Source organism: Choloepus didactylus, chromosome X (genome assembly GCF_015220235.1).
Source record: "Choloepus didactylus isolate mChoDid1 chromosome X, mChoDid1.pri, whole genome shotgun sequence".
Classification (NCBI taxonomy): Eukaryota; Metazoa; Chordata; class Mammalia; order Pilosa; family Megalonychidae; genus Choloepus; species Choloepus didactylus.
The window spans coordinates 93,461,442-93,484,480 of record NC_051334.1 but is presented as its reverse complement, the minus strand read 5'-3'; the positions used below and the strand labels follow the sequence as shown (position 1 = coordinate 93,484,480).

The 23,039-nt window shown below is 36.2% G+C and overlaps 1 non-coding gene and 1 pseudogene across 1 annotated transcript; one reads left to right on the top strand and one right to left on the bottom strand.

The window, feature by feature from the left end:
• Nucleotides 1-1,964: 1,964 nt before the first annotated feature.
• LOC119522254 lies at nt 1,965-22,140 on the bottom strand (annotated as a pseudogene).
• LOC119523904 lies at nt 15,446-15,572 on the top strand. The gene has a single exon (XR_005214707.1). It is a non-coding gene; the product is annotated as a U6atac minor spliceosomal RNA (small nuclear RNA).
• Nucleotides 22,141-23,039: the final 899 nt, after the last annotated feature.

Below are 23,039 nucleotides of genomic sequence, written 5' to 3'. Positions count from 1 at the left end.
CTCTCTCCTGTCTTTCTGACATTATGCATATGCTAGAACACTTGGTTTCCCACAGGTCTCATTATTCATCATTCTATTTTTTTCTTTTCATTTCCTCATTCTTATTCCTTAGACTGGATAGTCTCAATCAAACTGTCTTTAAGTACTCTGATTCTTTCTTTGACAATTCAAATCTGCTGTTAAGCCCACTCAGTGGTTTAACCTATTCATTTATTGTACTTTGAAACTCCAGAAATTCTATTTTGTCCCTTTGTTAAAATTTCTACTTCTTTAATGATCTTTTCTATTTTGTGGGCCATTCTAATTCTTTATTTTAGCTTGATATACATGGTTTCCTTTAGTTCTCTCAATATATTTATAATAGCTGATTTAAAGCCTTTGTCTAATAAGTCCAAAGTTTGGACTTCTTAAGAAGCAATTTCCATTGATAGCTTTTTTGCTGTGTATGGACCCTAATTACCTTACCTGATTCATTATATATCCCATATTTTTTCTGTTGAAAAATGGATGTTTTCAATATTTTGTGGCAATATGATGTGGTAACTATGGAAATCAAAACCTCCCAGTGTTGTTATTTATTGTTGTTTTGTTTTTGTTACTGTTGTATTTTGTTTTGTGACATTCATGGACTAGTTTTGATAAGTCAGTATGCTTTGTCTCATTTGCCCACTGAATCCTGCTTCATTTGCTTAGTGGTCAGATAATGATGTGGCAAGTGTTTCCTTAAATGCCTTGAACCAATAAGTCTCCCACCCTTTGCTGAAGAGTTCTCTGTGTTGTGTTTGTGCATGCCTTCAATACTCAGGTAGGTTTTTAATTCTGACTTAAGCCTTCACTTCCTGCATACACTGGCTCTCAGTGTGAGCCAAAGATGAGTTATTAGGGCTTCCTGAATTCTTAGTTGTGAATGCACACAGCCTACATGTGCATGCAACTTTCTAGAGCCTCAGAAAAATGTCAAGAGTTTTCCAATGTTCTCTATGAACATATCATTTCCCAGGTCTTCCTTTTAAGTTTCAGGTCAGACTATAGTTATTCACAATTGGTGTCATAGCCTTAGGCAGCTTCAATGTTAAACAATTGCAACCAATTGTTTTGAGAAATGCCCAGGAAATAGTGCTTTTACTGAAGCAAAAGCTCTAAGTTTGGTCAAACATCCACGCCTTGTAAATGGGGATTTCCAAGGAGTTTGGAGACAGTTCAAATAGTGACAATGCTCTGGGACTGAGTTTTATTCAGGAGCTCCCAAGCTGGTAAGAAAATTACAGTGGCTGCAAAGGTGGCTTTTTTTTCCACAGATATCATAATATTGAACTCATTGAAAATTTTTGTAACTACAGATTTATTTTCTCTTAGAACATTCATGATTATTTTGATTTTCTAGTTTAAACATACTTGGTTTTAAAACTGTGTAAAATTGTGTTCTTTAGACATATCTAGCAATGCAGTATACGCGTGGTGATATCATTCTGTTTCTATTACTGGCAGTGAATTACTTCACACATAAGAAATTATTTCAGTTGAATTAAAAGCTGTATTTATGGGAAGTAATTCCTTCATACAAATGCATTCACAGTTTTAACTTTTAGAATCTTTTCATTCAAAATAACTCTTTGAAAAAAACTATTCTTAGGCATAAGGCACTTAGGTAAGTCTCTAACAAGTAATTAGTATGTATATAATATATTCTGTTCCAAAGGTGAAAAGATTTCCTTTTGGAAAATATTTTAACGTTTGTTATCATCATCAACATGGCAGCAATTTTATTTATATTTAAATGTTTAAAAATGGCAAGCCCAAAGAGATAATAGTCATGAACTGTGCCTAAAGAAATGTTTTGGAAAAGTCATTATTCCATAAAAATATGTTCATTGTTTAAATTACATGATACCCATGATACCAGCAATTTCTTGATATAAAATTTGTTGAATATATTAATAAGAATTCCAAAACAAACAAAAAAACTATTCATCCTTAAGAAAGGAGAGTTTATCCTTGGGTTTATTCAGCATCTTTATATCATCCAATGTTTTTTGGGGGGGGTTAAAATATGTGTAGAACCAATAATAACTTCACAGGACTTATGTGTCTTAGAAACTTCATAAGTGCAGTCCATTTCAGAATATGTAATTCCTCCAATAACAAAGACAGTCAGCTTTGACCCATTTGTACATTCCTCTAAATAATTAGCTCTGGGTTTCTGGTGAGCACTCACAGCTTCTGAGCCATTCCACACTGCTGAACACTGGAAACAATATGGCCATTCTTTTGAATCTAATCTGTTATAAATGACATCCTCCATAATATCTTTGATAAAAGGTGTCCATTGAGAGAATTGAAAAGTTTCTTCTGTACACTGATCCTTTCTTGATGGTTTGCCCTGTTGAGATTGGGGGGCAATGGGAACACCAAGGTAACTCCAGTTATGAATCATGTCACTCTCATTTTCTATTTTTACATTTGGAATCAATTTGTCCAAAATTTCTTCCATAACTCTGTTAGTATATAAAGTGTTTATGTATTATATAAAATATAAATCATTTATATATGTATATATAAAGTAGTTTAGCTCTTATTTTGTCATAATTATCATGATTTTTGTTGAGTAGAACTGGAAGGAGTACTGACATTGAATCTTTCACCTTCTATTCTTCTGCATCAGTTCCAAGTGTCAAGTCCTGTTCAATTTTGCAGAGCCTTTCTATATTAGGCTTGAACTTATTCATGCAATCTTCTAAGTTATGATGGAGAACTTGCTTAGTAGTCTGTTTACAGAAATGGGGCATTTTTTTCATAAGTTGAGCAAGAGCACTATGTGATGTCTTTCCTTCTGTTGCTTTCTTTGTTGATAAAATTTCTTTCATAAGCTTAGGAATTTCTTCTAATACAACTGCAACATGTTGATGTTGAATTCTGATGCAGAGGCCATCATCTTCCTCAAGGACTACCTCCTTTTCTTTCCCATCTGTTTTATATTTGTATGTATCATGCTCAATCAGTAGTAGATCATATGCCAGTCCCTCAAAGGTCAGTTCATGAAAGTCAGTGGACATAGAATCAAAGCCACAATCAATTATTAAGAGCTGGGAATGAGTTTTACCCTTTATTGGGGTTTTTCCATCATCTTGCAGTAGTTTTCAAGTTTTTTTTTTTTTTTCTTTTTCAAAAAGCTGTGCAAGCTTATTGGCATTATCTAGAGTTTGTTTTTAAATCTTGTTCTGGTATTTTCATCCAGGGTAGCACATACTGTACCTATATGCTCAGCCATTGCTTCCATAATGGCATATTTTCCATTTGCATTACAAGGATCCAGACAGTAAGAGTAATAGAATGCATCTGGTACATCAAGATTATACACTTTAATCAAGCCTCATTTTCCCTGTCATCTTGATTTCATCTTTTATTTCTTTTCCTGCTCTCCTTTCCTGTTTAGTCTACCTCTATCCTTGAATTATTTTTTCATATACAGATTGTACTCTTTGCTTTTCACCACCTGAGATTCAAGTGGAATGAAAGAAATACATATTTCTTTGCATCTTCTTATTGACTTGGAGCAAGAAGCCTTAATTTTTGTTAAAAGGTTATCAGGGCAAAAGTCAGTGAAGTATATGTGCACCACTTTATATCTTTTCTCTGATTTATTTACAAAAAAATCATGTAAAAAACAATCCTTGATGTTGGAGGAATAAAATAATGAGCTTTCACTGTCTGACAGTTTTGCAATTCTTAGGAATATTCTTCACAACAGTTATACCCTCTGCTAGAAGATCTGACATTTTGCAACACACTGTCAAAAGCTTACTGGTAAATTCATCTAAAAGCATTATCTTCCATTCCTTCTTTCTTGCATCATCAAATTCTGTTCCTTTTATCTAGTTTTGAGGTTATGGAAATGTCCAAATCAAGGCATCATAAAGACAATGCTTTCTTCCTGAAGACCAGCTACTGGAGTTCCTAGATCTCTCTGTCACATGGTAAGGCACATGGCTGTGCCTGCTTGTCTCTCCCTTCTCTTCTAGGTTTCCTCAAACTCACTGCACTTTAATGTTACAATGGAGCTGAGGAGAGGGGTATATGGGATAGTCAAATTAAACAACCACAAAAACTGCTGTTCTTACCAAGGTTCAGCAACTTTTCTTGAATAAATGCTCCTCAGTTTTTCACAGGCATTTGGTTAATTACAAGAGTCCTGTAAAAGTTGATTTTGGTATTTTAGCAGTTTTTTTAAAAAATTAGTTTTATGGAGTAGCAGATTTACAAAAGTCCTCATTCCAGTTTTCTAGACATCTTGATATTAATGTAATTTAATTTTAACATAAAGCAATTGTTTCTTGCAAAGGATAAATATAAAATATCATGACCACTTACTAAAGTAAACTTGTATTCCATTATTCTTCACTATACATTAGGCATGCAAATATACAGATAACACTTTGAGCCTTGGAAAAATTAATTCTGAATCACAGCATTTACAATGACATGATCTCATAACATTGTATTCTCTAGAATTATACTGTTATATTTCATGATAAAATTAACAAAATTACCACAGTGAACCTTCCTCATTCTCAATCAGTAAGATGTGAGAAGTGAAAGCCACATATATGCAAAGGAGATAAAAGTATTCATATCCAGGTTTCTACATTATATACTTTTGGTTTAGGCTCATTTACATTAATGCCAAATATCATGTACCTTGGTCAAGAATATATCTATTAAAATATACATCATGCCATTTGCCATTTTATTGTTTGGTATTAATGATTAGTAAGGAAGATTATGATTATTAGCGTTTTTCTGTCAGAAAAGACAGACAAGTATATTTGGAAGCATTAAGAGAAAAAAAAGATGTTGAAAAATTCAATCCTGACATACACATAGACCATTTTTTTTAGGAATTAAATGATGGGCTTTGTTCAGGCATTTAGGGCATTACCCATTATTTGTGGCACTTATGTTACATGGCTATGAATGATGGAAGAAGCTGAAATAACCTTTTTAAATCTGCAAAACTCTATGACAGAGTACTATTTAATGAAGATGACCATAGGAGTGTATGATGATCTTGTACAGTTTGCTGACATGAGAAAGTGAAACTGCTCCCTTTGCCATTAGGCACCTCACCAAACTTTCAGTGAAAATTGACCTTTCTTTGAAAAGTTCAAAGATTATTGGAATTAAACCCCAATAATCAGGGATAATTGAAATGCTCAGGATTACCTAAAACATACCAGCCCTAAGATGGGATTCATAAAGCACAACTGTATTTCCACTCAATAATGAACATATGCTTCCTCAGTATACACATTTAAACTTTGCTGTTTACATGTGTACCTCCGTCATTATCTATGAAATCCTTTTTTTAAATAAACAAGTGTCATATTTTTCTTTATCCCTAATGCATAGCAAACTGTCTAGCACATAATAGGTTCTGAATTAATAGTCCTTAAAAGTAAAATAAAGCCATTCATGAACAAAAATACTCAGAAAAGACTCAATATCAGGATACTGAATAAAGGAAAAGGACTTATTGAGCACTTATTAAATGCCAGACACTGTTCTAAGAAACACTTTCCCTGAAGTAACTCATCTAATACTTTTAGAAAACAAACAAATAACCAGAAGATTGATACTTTAAAAATGAAAATAGTGATGTACAGATAGTTTAAATATCTTCTACAAAAAATGTCACAGTAAGTGGAGGACCCAGGAGTAAATTCCAGGCAGTAAGTGCAGTGGTTCATTTATGAAAAAAAAATTCCATGAGAAGTTTCTTTACTGATTGTACCCCAGGCAAATCATTCAATCAATAACCCTTTCTGGAGCCTGTGAACTCTTCAAAGTTATCCTGTGGAGGCTGCAGAGTTGTATAATCTCACTTCCATTTGACTTGATCAGGTAATGGTATCTTAGAAAATGATTAATGCTAAACATAAAGCATGCATTTATGAAAAAAGTTAACTAGCTACACTATGTGTTCATTAAAAGCATCTCCCTCCCATACCAACTAGAAAAGGGCTCATGAATCTTAGTCATTGGTTTTAGTGGAAATTGGGTAAATTTATCAATTCTTTTGAAATAGACACAGAACTTCTAAGTAGAATAAAATCTTATAACCCTTCATGGTCACATGGGGAAAAGGAAAGAGAACTATATGCTGCAATATTTGCCTAACTACTCTGGCAGTAATACTACTATTACCTCCTTGTTTGCCTATAATCTATTCTCCACAGCCTCTGTTTACTCTTCATCCTCCCTTCCTACAATTCTTTACTTGCTTATTTTACTCTATCCACTTTGGCTTCCTTGCTGCAACTTAAGCAGAATAGGTTATTTCACCATCCATCCAAAAAGGAATTGAATAAGTTTTGCTGCTCCAGGTAGCAGAAGTATTTGCACTAAAGCCAGCAAGGACATAGTTACTATGTCAGCTTTGTTCCATTATTGGATAGAAGTGGGTGCCACAGAATAAAAGTGGAGGGAAAGGCCTGATCGATGCTGAATTAAAAAAATCTCCAGACTGCCTGGATTTCTATTCTGGCTCTTCAACTTGATAGTTTTTTGATGCTGGGCATTTTACTTAATCTTACTATGCCTCAATTGCCTCATCAGTTATATGGAAATAGTAATAGTATTTGCCTCATCATGTTGTTGTGAGGATTACAAGGCATAATCAATGTAAAGTGCTTAATTGACTGCCTGTTTTGTAGTAAGCCATCATTAAAGGCAAAGTATTGTTACAAGTATACCTAGTTTTTAATTTTTTTATTGAGATTGTTTGGATACCATACAACTATCCAAAGATCCAAAGCGTACAATCAGTTGCCCATGGAACCACCATGCAGCTGTGCATCTATCAACACAATTATTCTTTTTCAATTTTTATAACATTTTCACTACTCCAGAAAAGAAATAAAGACAAAAAAAGGAAACTCAGATCCTCCCATACCCCTAACCATGCCCCCTCCATTGTTGATTCATAGTTTTGGTATGGTCCATTTGTTAACATTGATGAAAGAATGTTAAAATACTACTAACTGTAGTGTATAGTTTGCAATAGGTATATTTTTCTCTATATGCCTCTCTATTATTAACTTCTAGTTATAGTGACATACATTTGTTCTAGTTCATGAGAGAGATTTCTAATATTTGTATAGTTAATCATGGACATTGTCCACTGCAAGATTCATTGTTTTATACATTCCCATCTTTTAACCTCCAACTTTCCATCTGGTGACATGCATGACTCTGAGCTTCCCCTTTCCACCACCTTCACACACCTTTCAGCACTGTTAGTTATTCTCATAACATGCTACCATCACCCCTGTCCATTTCCAAACATTTAAGTTCACCCTAGTTGAATATTCTGCTCATAATAAGCGACTGCTCCCCATTCTTTAGCCTCATTTCTATATCCTGGTAACTTATATTTCACTTCTATGAGTTTACAAATTAGAATTAGTTCATAGCAGTGAGATCCCATAATATTTGCCTTTATGTGTCTGTCTTATTTCACTCATTATAGTGCCCTCAAGGTTTCTTCATCAACACATTTCTTTTAGGATGCTTTTCTTCACACACTATACATTCTGTCCTAAGTAAACAATCAATGGTTTCCCTTACAGTCACGTATTGTCCTAGTTTGCTAATGCTGCAGAATGCAAAACACCAGAGATGGATAGGCTTTTATAAAACGGGGGTTTATTTCACTACACAATTACAGTCTTAAGGCCACAAAGCGTCCAAGGTAACACATCAGCAATCGGGTACCCTCACCGGAGGATGGCCAATGGCCTCCGGAAAACCTCTGTTAGCTAGGAAGGCAGCTGGCGTCTGCTCCAAAGCTCCGGCCTCAAAACGGCTTTCTCCCAGGACGTTCCTCTCCAGCAAGCTTGCTCCTCTTCAAAACATCACTCCCAGCTGCACTCGTTTCCTCCCCCCAAGTCAGCTCATTTATGTAGCTCCACCGATCAAGGCCCACCCCGAATGGGTGGGGCCATGCCTCCATGGGAACATCTCATCAAAATTATCTCCCACAGCTGGGTGGGGCACACTCCAAGCAAATCTAACCAACACCAAAACTTCTGCCCCACACAAGACTACAAAGATAATGGCATTTGGGGGACACAATACACTCAAACCGGCACACGTATTTATGTACTGAGCATCATTGCCACTCTCTACATAAGGACATCTTCATTTCTTCCATAAAGATGGAGGAAGAGTCAAAGAAGGCAGAGAGACAAAAGAAAAAGAAAAGAGAAAGAGAAAAACAAACAAATTAAAAAATACCTTGATATCTAGAAAGTGACAAAAAGAAAGACAGCACTAACCTAAAGTAGAATAAAGACTCAGACAACATCACCAATGCCAGGAGTCCCATACCCTTCCCCTATTCCCCACCCCCCCATATGCATTCTGCTTTGGTATATTGCCTTTGTTACATTAAAGGAAGCATAATACAATGTTTCTATTAATTCTAGCCTCCAGTTTGCATTATCTTTTCCCCCATTCCACCCTCTTTTTAGCACCTTGCATTGTTGACATTCATTTGTTCTACTTCATGTAAAAACATATTTGTACCTTTTATTGCAATCATTGAGCACCATAGGTTTCCCTGATTTACACAGTCCCAGGCTTTATAATTTGTCTTTTGTTTTGGTGTCCCACATGGTCCCAGCTTTCCTCTTTCAACATATTCACAGTCATCTTTGTTCAGTGTACTTACATTGCTGCGCTACTATCTTCCAAAATTGTTTTCCAAATCTCTCACTCCTGTCTTTTACTTTCTGTCTGCAATGCTTCCTTTAGTGTTTCCTGTAGAGCAGGTCTCTTGTTCACAAATTCTGTCATTGTCTGCTTGTCAGAGAATATTTTAAGCTCTCCCTCATATTTGAAGGACAGTTTTGCCAGATATAGGATTCTTGGTTGGTGGTTTTTCTCTTTCAGTATCTTAAATATATCACCTGACTTCCTTCTTGCCACACACGGTCTTATCAAGCTTCCTTTGTATGTGATAGATCACTTTCTCTTGCTGCTTTCAGGATTCTCTCTTTATCTTTGATGTTTGATAATGCGATTAATAAGTGTCTTGGCTTAGGCCTATTCAGATCTATTCTGTTCTTGGATCCATAATTTTATGCCTTTCATAAGAGATGGGAAATTTTCATTGATTATTTCCTCTATTATTGTTTCTGCCCCCTTTCCCTTCTCTTCTCCTTCTGGGACACCAGTGATGTAAATTCTTGCTTTTCATTTTGTCTTTAAGTTCCCAGAGACATTGCTCATATTTTTCTATTCTTTTCTGTATCTGTTCTTTTGTGTGTAGGATTTAAGGTGCCTGGTTTTCCAGTTCCTGAGTGTTTTCTTCTGTCTCTTGAGATCTGCTGTGGTATGTTTCCATTGTGTCTTTCATCTCTTGCATTGTGTCTTTCATTTCCATAGTTTCTGTCAGTTGGTTTTTTGAACTTTGAATTTCTACCTTATGTACGTCCTGTGTTTTCATTATATGGTTCAGCTCTTTTGCCATATTTTCCCTAAACTTTTTGAATTGACTACTTATTATTTGTTTCAATTCCTGTATCTCAGTTGAAGTGTAAGTTTGTTCCTTTGACTGGGCCATAACTTCATTTTTCTTAGTGTTGGTTGTAGTTTTCTCTTGTCTAGGCATGGTTTCCTTGGTTACCCCAATCAAGTTTTCCCAGACCAGAATGGGCTCAGGTCCCAGAAGGAAGAAATATTCAGTATCCAGTTTCCCTGAGGGTGTGTCTTAGAAAATTGGTACACACTGTGATACCTCAGGTCACTGTGATTTTTTGCCCAGCAGGTGATGCCTGTTAGCCTGTAATTCTTGACTGATGTAAGGAGGTGTGGCTGTTTTTCCCCAGGATCTGGGGTCTGGTTCTGAATGGAAGGTGGGTAGTAGAGCTCGGCCCCACTCCTTTCATCTTAGAGAAGATAGAGACCCTAGGGGGAGGTCATTAACATTTCAATGGTCTCTCTCTGCCTGTGCTATCTCCACCCTTCTCTGGGTCACAGCACTGAGAACTGAAAATGGCTGAGGCCAAAAAGGAACAGATAGTCCCCTTCAGAGCTAGTCTAAGGTGACCCTCCAGCTCTCCAAGGTCAGTCATCATCCAAAGCCTCTGTCTGCTTGTTGGGGATTCATACCTCATAGTGAGCAGTTCACACTCACTAATTAAAACCCCAGTTGGAGCTCAGCTGAGCTATATTCCCTTGCTGGGAGAGAGCTTCTCTCTGGCACCATGAGGCTTTGCAGCTTGGGCTATGGGGGGAGGGGTCTCCTGACTTGGATCCACAGTTTTTACTTACAGATTTTATGCTGTGATCTTGGGCATTCCTCCCAATTGAGGTTGGTGTATGATGAGTGGATGGTGTCATTTGTCCCCCTGCAGTTATTCTAGATTATTTATTAGTTGTTTCTGTTTTTTTTTTTAGTTATTCCAGGGGACTACTTAGCTTCCACTCCTCTCTATGCTGCCATCTTAGATCAATCTACCTAGATTTACTGTGCTTCACAGATATCACTTTTATTACAAATTAAAGCTTTGTGGCAACCCTGCATCAAGCAAGTCTATCAGCACCATTTTTTCAACAGTATATGCTCAATTTGTATCACTGTGTCACATTTTAATTAAGGTATACACATTGTTTTTCTAGAAATAATGCTATTGCACACTTAGTAGACTAAGTATAGTGTAAAAACAACTTTTATATGCATTGGGAAACCAAAAAATTAGGGTGAGTCACTTTATTGCTACATTCACTTTATTGCAGTGGTCTGGAACTGAACCCACAATATTGCTGAAGTAAGCCTATATTATAATTATAATAATTATCATTTTTTAAAGATTAAATGCAGTAACATATTTTGTCTGGCACAAATCATATTGTCTGGCACATATCCTATTACCTGGTACAAATTATGTTATCTCATTTAATCAATAAAACAACTCAGTGAGGGTTATTCATTTCTCCAGTTTCAGATGAAGAAATTGAGGTTCAAAGATGTTAATTAGCCTATCAGCTTGGATCTGAAAGCATGAAAAATTGGATGAGAGAAACTCCTAATGTGCAATATAGTTGAAATATTCTTTATTTTTCTGGCATACATGTTAAGCACTTTGGTTTGATGCCAGATTGCTTGATTAAAATCCTAGCTTCACCACTTATAAAGGTTATAATTTTAGACAATTTTCTGAATTTCTCTGAGCTTCAGTCTCCTCAGGAGTAAAATGGAGATATATTAGTGTCTTCTTTATAAGGTTTATGAAGATTGTGATTATAAATGTAAAATTCCTAATATGGGGCCAGGCAGATAGATGATGTTCTGGAAAGGTTAGTTATTACTTATTATAAATTAGAAATATGTATATCCCATCTGCTATGATTTTCATAAGCAATTATCTTTCCAGACCTATTTTCTAGTGTATAGCTATAACATGCTAACATTGCACACAAAGCTGACACACTTGACTAACCCCAAGTAAAAGGTAAGCTTTGAATTTTCTCTTCCAATAGTAGCATTGGATTTGCAGGAAACCGTCTTCATCACCTCATTTATTCTCCATTCTAAACAAGCTCTCCATTTGCCAGACAACCAACTAGGAACAAGGGAGCCTACCTTGCCCTTAAAATGCTTGAACTCCTGAATGGAATATTTCTAGGCTATCCTAACAAGCCATGGATACAAACAAGCAATAGCGTAGTCAGTCAAATTGTCTTAACTCTTCTATTTTCAGAGCTATTACTTGAAACTCAGCTTATCTTTAAATTTCAGTTTTCATTGATGATTTTTATCAGAAGCAAAATGCCTGTTCTGCAGGCAGAATGGGAGATCTGTAATACATTTGAATTTCCATGTATAAAGAATCACAATTTTTCATCAATTTGAAATAACATTTGTAACTATAGTTAGAAGGCTCACTTTTCTATAACCTCTCTACATTTTCTCAATTATTATTAGAGAATATCTACATGTGAAAGCAGAATGAATGAATTAATGAATCAAATTTCCTCGACAAAATAATACTCAATAAACTGTCTCATTAAACAGTAACTCTCTACTGGGTTCCTTTTGTGGTTATCTATTAAAGATGCCTGAGGAGTAAAACAAAACCATATGTATATTCTTACAACTAAATAAGCCACAGATTTCAAATTTCTTTTGCTTTTATTTGTTTTTTAACTAAGCAACATATATGCATGGAATAATTTCATTAAGATGCAAGTAAAACATAATAAAAATTCTTCATTTACGTTTTCTTATTATTTCTACTTTTTCCAGGATCTGTATAATTTATGGTTTTGTTAGTAGGGAGCCTTCAAATTTCATACACTTCTATAAAATTATCCTTAAATAATGTTATATCTTATAAGACATTTTAGCAATATTTAATGCAAAATTCTCTTACAGAAACCCAAGGAGTTTTCAAATAACATTTACAAACTCCTACTTAAGTCTGAAGGATTTGCCCCTTAAGAAGGTCTTGTGAATAGAAAGTGCCAAAATAAATACCTTCCTCAGTGCTTATCACAGATTTCCCTATTACTACTGTTTTTTTTCAAAAACAAGAAAGACTGCTCTTTGTATTTTTATATCAATACAGTATTTTCTCCCCATTACATAAAATTAGAAAACAGAGACAAGAGAGGGGAGAATGAGAGACTCTAATTGCATTTAATAAGACTTTACATGTAAAAATACATGCATTTGCCAATTGGCATGAAAGAACTCACTAAATTCAGAGGAAAAACCATATCCTCTGCTTTAAACAGTAAAAGAGGAGGTGTTCTTAGACTAATGAATGAAACTGAAAACAATTGAGTTAATTTTAAAACATTACAGTCTATTGAATTATATGAAAGTAATTAGAACCAAGTAAAATGAGATATTGTTAACTTTTGGAATTGTTTATTGGAATTGTGTTTATTTGGAAGTGTGGTTTATGTCATGTTTTTTTTTTTTTTTTCCTTTAGTAATCATGAAACAAGCTTCCTTGCATTTGGCCTACCCTTGAATGCCAGTATATCAAATGAATTCCTTTAATGCTTTTGGGCATTGTTTCACAGAGACAGTTCATATCTATATCATACACTATTTTCACTGTTGCCTGGTTATGAAACCACCCTCTAACTTCTATATTTACTATAACATTGGCAAAGAAATAAATTGATGAAAAATAATTTTCTTAGCTGACTGGGAGCAGAAATCCTAGAGCTTGAGGAGAATAAACAAGAAAACAAACATCAAGTGGAATTTAGGGCATTTTCAAATTTCTAGATAAAGAAATGGAGCTATGTAATGCATGGATGGACACATGTGAAGAGAAGATAGACACATTTCAAACATTCTTGTACTTCCAAGATACCTTAAAAATATTGGATGCCAAATGATGAGTGCCTTGTTAATCAGTCATGTCTCATAGGAATCATAGCAAGACAGCAGGATGAGGTACCTCTTTTTGCCCGTCAGTCATTGACAGAGAAGAGACAATGATTTGGGGGCAGGTCTCCTAGTCCAAGTGCTTATTTGGTTCTGAGTTTTGAGTTTGAATTTTTGTTTTCTCTTCACCAAACTCACAAAATTAATGATGCCGTAGTTTAGAATACTTAGGCTTAGTCAGATGGTTTTAATGCTCTGGTTTAATTGCACTTTAATAGCTTTCAAAAAATATTTGTTTGACTCTGGTTCAAACTAAATTCTCTGCCTCTCTGTCCCTCTCTTGTTCTCTTGTCACTTGCTCTCTCACTGTCTCTTTCTCTCATTCAATCTCTCTCCCTTTATGTGTGTGTGTGTGTAAAAATATTATTATTCAGTTTATAACTCAGCAACAACTATGGAAATTTGGGTTTGGTGTGAGGCTCAGCCAACCAGCACATTTCATTTTGGCTATAAAGCCATGGTATATTTCAGTTAAAGTCCTACCCATTCACAAAAGAACAGTTAAAGCTTCCTGAATAAGGGCTTTCAATATATTCTTAGTCCATCACCTCCCTTCCTCCTACTGACCAAGATAAACCATGCCTGAAATACATTTCCAATCCTACATCCTCTGACTGGTCACAGAGAAAGGGCTGCACATTTAGAGAAGCAAACTGTAGCTTTATTTTATTTGAGAGCCAACCAACATTCTTCAGACACAACAGGGCTTTACATGATCTGTTTATGAGTCTAAAAATAAGAATTGGAGTTAGAAATTGCAAATGCAGGGGACACAAAGTGGCAAGAGATGACCAATTTTGTTAGTAACCAAAGTGTACTTGTGACTGGGTAAAAAAAAGGAAGGGACACTAACATGGGCTGAGCATACACTATATACCATACATTTTGGTAGATGCTTTCATACACACAATATCTTTTATACTCATGGCAACTCAAAGGGATTAGGTGTTACCACATCCCCTCCCTTACTTTAGATATGAACAAACTGTTACCCCAGATAGCTTAAATAACTGTTCCAAAGCCACACAGTTAATGTATGGCAGAATCTAGATTTGAACCCATCAAATCCCATACTTTGTGATTTGAACAGGGCTGAGGCACGGATGAGTGGGGGTATTCTGGCCTTCACACTGGTAAGGTGACCAGTAGATAAAACCTTCCTGTGCCCTTTTACAGAGCCACATCCTTAGTACTATTAAATCTTACTTCTATAAATCTTTCTGTGCCTCTCTACATGGTCACTTGCCTATACCTCTCTCCCTCTGCTTCAGAAAGAAAGCTGTAGTCAATAGCAAAGGCAGCAGGTAGGATATGAGTAATAAATTATTTTTCCTGAATGCAGAATTATACAAATACTTGCTTATTTATACATTTATATAGACCATTCTGGATGCAAACACAGAAAGTTCTGAGACAAATTTTAAGTATTCTTTTGGTTGCTACCTGTCCTCTTTGAGGGAAATCACAAGTTTAAGTAAACCAAAATACAAAATTCAGTTGTAATAAGATCAGCAAATAATTGTAGATAAATTAATTTCCAAGTATTGAGCTGTGCATTGCTGTAGTAGTTCTCAAACTTAAATATGCACAGGAAATCTCCTTGGAACTTATTTTAAAATGCAGATTTATCCCTCCCCTCAGAGATTCTGACTTACCAGCCAAGGATGGGCTCATGCATTTGCAATTTTAACAATCACTTCAGTTGATTCTGATGCTGGTTGTCCCTTACTACATTTTAAAAATTTCTGCTGTAAAATAAATCATGTACTTAGCGTGGGGATGATAAGGAAGATAATTTAAATTAACTTTCATATTTTACATTTCCTAACATATTTAGTTAGTTAATTTAGGAAAATACTGTTGAATCTTAAACAATTGTACTTGGCAAAGATTTTTCCAAAAATTTGCCTGGTTGTTGACAGGAGAATAGAAATAAAATATGCTTGAAAATAGTAAAGGTGGGAGAAGAGGTAAACTTATATATTGTATGAAAGGAAAGAAGATTCATATTCTCCTTGACAAGGATTGAAGAGCCCCTTGAAGCTGCATAATGTGGATATGGTCAAGACATTGCCACCTACTTCAGGGCATCTAATCATGGAAAACCACAACAACCCAATCCAGGCAGAACCACTAATGGCCCAGAACTTTCAGGAATGAAGGTTTTAGGTCACCCAAAAGGCAAAAAACAACAAGCTGAGGAGCTTGCTGAGGGTAACAGGAATATGGAATGGGTAGTGGAAAAAAGTCATAAATACAACCTATGACTATATAACCAGTTGCAGAAATGAGTACTGTAGTGGTTGTGAGTATTTCTTCCTTGTTTTGTTGTGAATATATTTGTATGTATACATAAAGAAAATATCTTTTCTTCACTCTCATTTGAATGTCACATAATCTCAGTTGAATTTACTTAATATCACAGTATTTAAGTTACAAAATATCAAGTATAATAGTGAATATCACCCAAGGACTTGTATCTTCTTTGTTGGAAAGGGTAATGTGTTTTCAGTTGTACACAGGATATTTGTGTTATCGTAGTGAAAGTGTGAATATGTTATTGTCTTTATATGGAGATTAAGTGTGGTTTAGGGAGATGTATATAGGTGCCAAGTTGACAAATGGTGAACTCTGATGGCTAATTTAATGTGTCAACTTGGCTAGTTTATGTCATCCAGTTGCTTGGTCAAGCAAGACAAACTGTGAGGATATTTCATAGGTGGATTAGCAAGTAGGGGTGTTTACTCACCCAAGGAGTTAGGGGTATTAAAGCAGAACTGGGAAATTTGGTGGTCATAAAGAAGAATTTCTGCCTCTTCAGCCTTCCAGCTTCTTCTGGAGAATACAATTTCATCTTCATCTGAGTTTCCAGCTTGTGGCCTGCCCCATGTAGTTCAGATGTACTGGATTTCAGAATCATCTTTTATCTTTTTTTTTAATTTCCAGCTTGCAGTCTGCCCTTACAGAATTCAGACTTGTCATTCCCAAATGTCATGTGAGCCAATTCTCTGGAAATCCTTAATGCACCAACAAAAGTTAAGGAAGGAGGAGAAAAGTGAAAAGAAAACAGCTAAATAAGAAATACAAGAGATGGCATAAGTAATTTCAAATATATCATTAATGACTAAAATTGCAAGTGGTTTGAATGAACACATGAACTCTCAAATTGTTGTTATTTTAAATACATTATAAGTCTAATTAAAATAAAACTTCACTACACTGGATAGTTAAAAATAAAGGGATGGAAATAAATATACCAGGAAAGTCTAACAAAATGCTGATTTCTCAACTTGACTGTCTAAGATTTTGAATCAGAATTTGCTTTCTTAAAAGGTACTGTTCCAAAAGGGGGGAAAGAAAGGTTAAAAAAAAAGTAAGGTCTCAATGCCTAACAGATTTCAAATAGAGTTGAGAGGCTATCCTGGAGGTTACTTTTATGCAAGCTTTGGCTAGATATTCCAAATGACCACAGTATGCCAAACCCAAATCAACAGTAGTCCTGAAAATACTAAAGAATACCTAGGTCCCTACCTGAGATTCTCTAAAACTTTCACGCCCTCAGTTTATTTTTCATAAACTTAAAGCCTCCAGAGTGTTCCTATGCCAGATAAGTCCCAAAACCCAGAGGTAACAGAGTTTTCAAGATCAGACAGAGGCAGCCCCCTTCACCATAATGTCGACACCACTTTTCAATATGAACAAGTTAGGGTGGTCACTGCCCAGATATCCCTGAAGACTGAGACAGTGATCAAATGAGAGAGAGGGATAACAACAGACAAGACAGGATTTAACAAAGGATTATGAATACTGAATCTTTATATGAATATACTGTTGCTGAGAAGGGTACTAGAATAGCTAGAAGGAAATAACTTACATGATGGAACTGTAACACATAATATTCTCTGAAATTTGTGTTCAAACTACATGTTAAGTTGTACTTTGAAAGTTATCACTTTATGTATGCTATATCTCACAATAAAAATGTAAAAAATTATAAGAACAAAAGATTATGAAATTTAGTAAATATAACAGATGTGCTGCAGCTGTAGTCAGCTGATGATTATGTGTGGTACAGCTAGCTATAGCAGACTGTCTCAAGAAAGATAGAGAAATCCACAAGTTAAAGGAAAGGTTACAGTTAGAAAAGATACATGGACTTCCACATCTGCTTTATTGGCAGGTCTTCCAGAGAAATTAGATAAGAGAAATAATGATATAGATGTACTGGCCTGTCAGGTTTTAAAATTAGGAAGTCAGAAAAAAGGATGCAGCCAATGTTTAAAACTACCTTAGCTGAAAAGGATTGGAATCAAAAAACCTGGACTCCCTTGGGGGACTTCAAGAAATAACTAATAGAATTTAAAATCAACAAAAGTGCAAATTGTCAGACTGGCACAAAGTCCCTTGAACAGCCCTGTTTGGCCAGTAAATAAAACTATAGTTATGAGGGAATAGTCTGCCAGATAATTAATTAAATTGGGAAAACTTCTCCTAGTGACCAAGAAGCAAATGCTTTAGCCCATATCCTTTTAATATGTCCCACACCTGCTGAGAAGGATTTATGATATGTAAAGAAAGGGTGGGCATAGAGGAGCAGCCATGAGGTGGCAAATGGCAAAAACATTAAGAATCCCTCTTGCATACTCTAATTTAATAACTGTTATACAAGATTTTAGGCTTGTTCCCAGATTCACCCTTATTCACTATCCTATAGTAGTGGACATATACATGAAGCCAATGTGCTTCTAAAGAATTTAACAAAACTGTGAAAAATAATTTCATGAATTTCAAAATTCATGCACAATTGAATCATTGTGGGTTTTTGAGGGAACAATGTAATACCTATATGTTCCATTAATCCTTGACAAGAGTGTCTATTACTCTTTCAAAGTTTATTGACTATAATGTGTATGTGTTCAGCATTACTCTGAAAAGTTTGATTTTAATGGTAATTTTATGTTCTAAGATGTTTCCTTGAAAAGAGTTTCCAGAATCATTTTGGTAACTTTTAATCTAAAATATAAAAAAATGTGTTTCATTAAAAGGAAAACAAAAGCAAACAAACACACAAAATATACTGTTGCTGAGAAGGGGCTTGTTGCCTGATGTGCACAGGAGTCAATTCCAGGGTGTTGAGATTTTTGAGAAAGGAGTTTTATTGTGAGGTTGATCAGCAAGGAGACAGGAGGCAAGGCTCAAATTTGTCTTCCCAACTTGAGGGCTAAGGGATACCTTTTTGGGATGGGAGCTGGGTATCATTATGTGGAAGGTTAGTCTAGTGTGGTTTCATTGGTTAGACCCATATTTGTCTATATATGGTAAGGCAGTCCCCAGACCAGACTTCCCTTGTTGAAGGACATCTCACATTGGATTTTTTCCAATGCCTCTAAATTCATGCATCATTGGTTCCTGGAGGTCATCTAAGGATGTCAGTATGTATTTCTACACATGCTTACAAAACTTGGTTGACTGCCTAATAAACAAGCTCAAGAAGACAGGAAAAGTTACAGAAGTTATAGATTAGTGAGGATGCTACTAAGTGGTTCTGGGTGGTTTCAGTGCCCCACTGAGTTTTTTAATGCAATTTTATTTAGATATATTGACATACCAGACAAGCATCCAAATTGTATAATCAATGGTTCACAATATCATCATATAGTTGTGCAGTTGTCTCCACACCCCCCCCTTGATTTTTTATTATTCCTCAATCTTGAAGGATTTGGGACAACAGCTGGTATGGCTACTTCATGTTGGTTAGAGGCATAGATCAGGGTTTGCGGGATGGAACTGCTTAGCTTGAAGTTGGAGGTATTTTTGAGTTCCTGACTGTTGTTCCTAGAGGGGCTAATATCATTTTGTATGGTGGCTGAGTTGGCATAGAAACATTCCCAAGGCTTCAAGTCTCTGAGAAATAAACTTACCAAGTAAATTGAAAGCTGTGGCTAGAAGAAGGATGATAATGATCAGGGGGCTTATTAATGAATATAGCCATGTCATACTAGGAAAATATTTTTTATGGACTCCCAGACAGAGTCTGCAGAAGGGTTGTTGATCCCATGTAGCCATGTGGCCTGTGTAGGTTTTCTGCACATTTTGTTCTATTCAACCAGAGACACTGGCTATTGCACAAACTCCTCCTTGCTCTGCAAGGAGATAATCCTAGTCTAAGTAATTGTCCATGACAACATTTGCTAATATGTCCATAGTTATTCAAGTGGTATTGAGGGCTGTCTCAGTAGAATTTGCCAATTCTTCTATGGAAGTTGTGAGGTTCTTTAATGTAGCCTCATGGTAAGCAAATCCTCCCCAAGAGGCCAATAGTGTGATAGTGAGCACTATGCTTGCTATTTTCTTCCCAAGCACTCTTTCCCATCCTGGTATGATATGTGGGATTGAAGATAGATATGTCAGGCTTTAAATATCCCAGAATACATTGACTCATGATCCAGATATTGTTTAAAAAATTAAATAGCCTGACACAGGGACCACAGGTGGTACTTGATCATCTGGAAAGAAAATGGCTCTCTGGGTTTCTATAAATAAATGCATAGCCTTGGGGGGCACAAACAGATTTCCAGTCAGAGGAATTTAGTCTACTTATTCCCTACATTATGCCAGAATCATCTTGGGCCCCATGGAGACTTTAACACTGGAGAGAAAAAGGGCCCAACTTGTAGGATCCAGTAAACTCACAGTATTTGTGGTGTGGGCTTTGTTTTCAGATAGTCTTGAGATTTCTCCATTGGGGTGATGTATTATATAGTAATGCCCATTTCACATTTCCTTCAGGCCAATGATGGTTGTACTGAGTATATGAATCTTCCTGGATGAATGTAGTATATATCAGCTAAAGTTGACTACTGAATAGTTCAGGACCCACTTTACTGCATGATTGCATTGTGGTTGACTGTAATTATTTACCAAGACAAAAGTTGTGTCATGAAGGTGTCTTTATTTTGCAAGAAAGATGGTATCAAGCAAAGAGTTGGAAAAAAAGGAGGAATTAAGAAATACAAAGCCAGTATTTACAGTCCAGTTAGATATGGGATTTAAGTCAAAGCAAGGAAAGTTTTTACCTCTGATTTCATCTGTTAGCAGAGTCTCTTCTATTGGGAGCTCAAATTTAACGTCCAATTGGGTCAACAGTGGAACTTGGGAAGAGTTATGGAAGGGGAGGACAGAATATGAGTTGAGGTGGCTGTAGGGATTTGGATGGACATATCCAGCAGTCTCATAAGTTTCTAGTAGTTTCCCCAATGGTTACTGCCTGCGATAGCTTTATTAACAAATATGTTTCCCACCCCTTCACTGACGTATACAGGGGGGCATGAATTAACACAAGTACTAATATCATAAAAATAGATGCAATTTACTATTTTGCCTGATTACATAGAAATGGTTTAATCTGTTCAGCAGCTCACAAAGGCACATTAAGATATAAAAGTGATAAATAGATCAGCAAACACAACCAAACCAAAGAACCAATGGTCAATCATTATTTATCTTGTGGTTTGTTTTCCTTGAAGAGTATCTTGTCAGACATGAGCTCACAAGAGTACTCTGAAGGTGAAGGTCTTTGGAAGGGTCCCAGGCACATCCAATGTCCTGGGGATCTGGTCCTTCTGATCCCCGTTGTCTGTGAAGACTGTTTCCATTTCCTGCTTGATTCCTGCAGACCATCCTGGGATGATCTATGTGGTTAAGAGACACCAATTTCACTCGAGTGATGAATTCATGGTCTTATGCCTTGCAATTTAGCAGAAGAATGAGTAACAAGCAGAATATCATAGTGTCCATTCCACTGGAGCCTTAATTGATCCTCAGGGTGTTGATTCTTCCAGGTTTTTCAGGAGCAGCCAGTCCCCTGGACCTATGGAGTGAAATGGCACATCTGTGGTAAACGTAAGGCAGCTGGAAACATACTGGTGAAGAGCAGGCAGGGTAGCACCTAAAGACTGTACACACTTTATGGTATTCATTTCCTTTAAAATATGGCTAACTTACAGATTATAGTAAAACTTTGTCTTAAAGAAAGTTTTCTCATATGACATTTCATAAGGGCTCAATTGGAGCTTGCTTCTGGGGTCTACTCTCACCCTAAGCAGGCCTGTGTGTATCACCTAAATTCTGTGATAATACCTCAAGACCTAAGCAGTTCAGTTGGCAATGCTTTGTCCCTGTTAAAAGTTAGTTTCTTGGCAGAGTTTTGCTAAAGTCTTCTTCAAGATATTATTCATCTTTTCTGTTTTCCCTGTGGATTCTGGCCTTCATGAAGCACACAGCTTCCACTGTATTTCTAGGGCTCCAGTTACCTCTTGGGTCACCTGAGAAATGAAGCCTCCCCCATTTTCATTCTGTATAGAGTATAGCAGTCCAAGGTGGGGAATAATTTCTTGCAGTAGTCCTCTTGTTACTTCTGAGGCCTTTTCTGATCCACAGGGAAAAGCACCTATGACCCAGAATACTAAGAGGTATTTACAGTTTCCTCTGGCCTTTGGCATGATGGTAAAATCTATTTGCCAGTCTTCTCCTAGTTCTGTTCCTCTCATTTGTACTCCTTTTACAGGAGGAGGGGGTCCCACTCTGGGGTTGTTTCTGGCACAGATTAAACACTTATGGACCACATTTTCAATTATCCTCTGCACATTTGGGTCAACCATGAATTTTGTAGTCATTGGTACACGGCATCCCTCCCATAATGGGTTCTCTGATGTAAATCTGTGATAATTCCTTCCATTAAATGTTCAGGTACTAGTATGATTCCTTGTTCATTATAAATCCACCCTTCCTTGGTAACTATAGGGCTCCTCACCAGGGTTTTGAGGATCTATATAAAATTCCCATTCATAAGACCTGTCCAAATCCATTGCTGAATATTGAATTTAAATGAGTACATATTTAGGCTAGGTATCAAGGGGAAAATATTACTGCTTGGATTTCTTTCTCTGGCTACTAGTTTAGCAGTATTGTTGGCTAAATTGTTTCCTTTTGCTGTTAGGTGATCAGTCTTTTGGTGTCCTACAATTGCTGCTTCTTGTGGCAAGACAATGGCCACTAGCAGGGCTAGTATAACTTCTGCATGCTTGATCTCCTTTTTTCCTGATGTTAATAATCCTCTCAATTTCCAAATAGCTCCTTGTGCAGAGTCTACTTAAAGGCATAATTTGACTCTGTATAGATTGTGACTCTTTTTGCTGTTCCCAAATGTAAAGTTCTGTTGAGAACTATAAGTTCTCTCTTCTGTGCAGATGTACCTGGAGGAAGTATATTCACCTCTAAAATTTCTTGGAGAGTCCCTAAAATATACCCAGCTTTTTCAAGCCCCAGTCCATGAAGCTGCTTCTATCAGTGAACATTTTAAGTCTGGATCCTCCAGGTGTTGGTCCATGAGGTCCAGTTGGCTAGAAAAAATGACTTCAATTATTTGCATACAATAATGGATTGGTCCTTCCTGAACACTGGCAAGTAGGGTGGCAGGGTTTAAAGAAAATACTAAATTCAATTTCACATTTGGGTTATACAATAATATAGCTTGGTACTTGCCTAGCCTCTTGGAGGTAATCCAATATCCCCC